A 3,342-nucleotide genomic window follows, 5' to 3' on the forward strand; every position below is an offset into this window, starting at 1 on the left:
CTCCGGGTCTGCAATGGGAGCAGCTGCTGTGAAGACCTCTGGAGACATTTTCCCCTTTGTCTTGGGGATTGATATTTGGCTCCTCATTAGTTATGCAAATTTATGCAGCCGGCTTGAATTACTCCTCAGAAAATGGGATTTTCTTTTCTATCGTGTGGTCAGGCAGCAACTTTTCTGAACTTTTATGCTCTGCTTCCCTGATAAAACTGAATGCCTTTAACGGCACCCAAGTCACCTTTTGAATGCTTTGCTGCTTAAAAATTTCTTCTGCCAGATACCCTAAATCATCTCTCTCAAGTTCAAAGTTCCACAAATCTCTAGGGAGGGGCAAAATGCCTCCAGCCTCTTGCTAAAACATAACAAGAGTTACCTTTACTCCAGTTCCCAACAAGTCTCTCATTTCCATCTGAGCCCACCTAAGCCTGGACTTTATTGTCCGTATTGCTATCAGCATTTTGGGCAAAGCCATTCAACAAGTCTCTAGGAAGCTCTAAACTTTCCCACATTTTCCTGTCTTCTGACCCCTGCAAACTGTTCCAACCCCTGACTGTTACCCAGTTCCAAAGTTGATTCCACATTTTTGGGTATCCACAGCAGCACCCCACTTCTGCTGGTAGTAATTTGCTGTATTAGTCTGCTTTCATGCTACTGATAAAGACACACCCAAGACTGGGCAATTTACAAAAGAAAGAGGTTTAATGGACTCACAGTTCCATGTGGTAGACTCACAGTTCTACGTGGATGGAGAGACCGCACAATCATGGTGGAAGATGAAAGGCACGTCTCACAAGGCAGCAGACAAGTGAAGACAGTGAGAGCCAAGCAATAGGGGTTCCCCCTTATAGAACCATCAGATCTCATGAGACTTACTCACTACTATGAGAACAGTATGGGGGAAACCACCCCCATTGATTCAGTTATCTCCCACTGGGTCCCTCCCACAACATGAGGGAATTATGGGAGCTACAATTCAAGATGACATTTGGGTGGGGACACAGCGAAACCGTATCACTGGGTGTGGTGGTGCATGCATGCCTGTAGTCCCAGTAACTCAGGAGACTGAGATGGGAGGATTGCTTGAGCCTGGGAGTTCAAGACTGCAGTGAGTCGTGGTTGCACTACTGCACACCAGCCTGGGCAGTGGAGTGAGATCCTATTTCAAAAAAAAAAAAAAAAAAAGGAAAGTGTTTTACCTTTCAGCTAACATGCTGGCTTAGGACTCCTGTCTGGGTAGTGTGAGAAATACTCCTTGGGAGATTGGAGATAAGATTTTTGGCAGCTTCCTGATTATTGAGAATTCAGTGTCCAGTTAATTCTTGACTGTGATGCCTCCTTTTTTGAGTTTGTTCTGTAAGAAGCTGAAAATGTCTCTGAATATATGAGGTGCTGTGAGAGCTAGGGAACTCATAAGGCATATGTATTAGTTTCCTACTGCTGCTGTAACAGCTGTAAAAAATCATCACTAATTGGGTGGCTTAAAACAACACAAATTTATTATCTTATGATTCTGGAGGTCAGTAATGTGAAATAATTTTCATTGGGCTAAAATGAAAATGGCAGTAGGGCTGGGGATTTTTAGCATGTCTTAGGGAGAATCTGTTTCTTGCCTTTTCCTGCTTCTTAGAGACTGCTTGCTGTTCAAATGAAATTGTGCATTTCCCCAAAGAGGTGATCAATTAACACTGTATAGTCTATTCATGTATTCAATACTTCAAATTTTTTTTAGTGTAGTTAATTATTTAACCTATACAGAGTCATTGTATACTATCTCTCCTCATATCTGGGGTTTGGAAATGGTGGGGCAGCTGAACAGAGACACATCCAAGGTCTAAAACATGAAGTGTGGTGTGTGTGTGTGTGTGTGTGTGTGTGTGTATGTATGTATGTATGTATGTGGGTGTGTATTTTCAGAAGTGGAAGTGGGGTGAGCTGGAGGTTATTGAGTCTCAAGCACCACAGAATCACTGTTGACATTTGTTGTTATTGCAACAAGGAACTCCTTTAGTCAGCATTGAGGGAAGTGGGCCGGCAATCTCTTTAAGTTGTGTACCAGGATAGGAGAGACTATCTTACACTTATAACACCCAAATAATGGCTTAATACAACACAAGTTTTTCACTCATACAGAGTTTGGCTTAGAGATTAAAGCTCCTTCTATCCTGTGATGGCACTATCACAAGGTTCTCAAGGTTGTTGTGGGAGAGGGCTAAAGGAGCTCACAGAATGCCTTTAGTGGTAAATCCTGAAATTGGCTTGTATCACATCTGCCCACACTACTTTGGCTACAATTCAAGCGACCAAAATATAAATAAGGCTAGGAAATATGATTTTCCTGCACATTTAATAGGAACTTGTATGGTTATAATCCAAATAGGATGGGGATTTGGAAAGGGATAGAGTAGAAGAGGAAATGATGGTTAGATCCCATCTCTTTTCATTACTCCAGCAAGATTTTTACCCTGCCTTGACAGTACCATTTGGCACTTGCTGCTTGGGCTGTTGCTGTGGATTTCTGTATTGGTGGGACAGACAACGATTGACCTAAGGCAACATCTGGAACTTAAGAAACATATACATTACACATTTTTCTCTCACCTATTCTTTCAGCATCACCAGTGTCTGCCTTTCACCTGAGGTGGCTCCCAACCCTATTTCAAGACAGTTGACACACAAATTTCTTGAAGTTTCTGGTTGATTCCTCAGGTCAATGACTTTTTTTTTTTTTTTTTTTAAAGTAGTTCTAGGTGGATTTTGGGGAAGAGAACTAGCAACCTTTTGCAGTTCAGTGTCTTAAGGGGAACTGGACGCCTTCATGACTGCTGATTAAAACATCTTTAGGACAAAAACTCCAACCTTACCTTACCTAAAAACCGTTTAGTTTCTTGTCCCCATAAATAGAACAAACAGTTCATTGCTAGGGTCTTGGTATGATGGTAATGACATGATGGCACCATGACCCAGAGAATAGCAGAAAAGTTTGTATTGGGTTACCTATGAAATGTAGTTCTTGCTTTAGGAAGCAAATTGTCTTTCTTTCAACCACTGATACTATCTTTATCCTCTCTCTTCAGGTCGAGTTAAATGTCTGAAACAATAATTAAAAAATCAACTTATCAAAAATACTTTGCTTCACATTTTTTGTGTGTAATTAGTGTTGCAAGGCACCCAAAAGAAGAAATACTGGAAACAATTTGTGGCCTGGCACAGTGGCTCATGCCTGTAATCCCAGCACTTTGGGAGGCCAAGGCAGGAGAATTGATTGAGGCCAGGAGTTTGAGACCAGCCTTGTCAGCATAGTGAGACCCTGTCTCTAAATAAATGAATAAATTTGATTTGGTAAAA

At 41.5% G+C, this 3,342-nt stretch overlaps 1 protein-coding gene across 1 annotated transcript in view; it reads left to right on the forward strand.

Moving 5' to 3' along the window:
* The first annotated feature begins 2,185 nt into the window (after nucleotides 1–2,185).
* MIPOL1 (mirror-image polydactyly 1) overlaps nucleotides 2,186–3,342 on the forward strand; it is a 218,111-nt gene continuing 216,954 nt past the window's right edge. Inside the window, exon 1 of the mRNA XM_011999190.1 lies at nucleotides 2,186–2,235. The gene's annotated coding sequence lies outside the window, so the exon portion shown is untranslated. The remainder of the gene's footprint in view (nucleotides 2,236–3,342) is intronic.

Source organism: Mandrillus leucophaeus, unplaced genomic scaffold (genome assembly GCF_000951045.1).
Source record: "Mandrillus leucophaeus isolate KB7577 unplaced genomic scaffold, Mleu.le_1.0 Scaffold587, whole genome shotgun sequence".
In the NCBI taxonomy this organism is placed as follows: Eukaryota; Metazoa; Chordata; class Mammalia; order Primates; family Cercopithecidae; genus Mandrillus; species Mandrillus leucophaeus.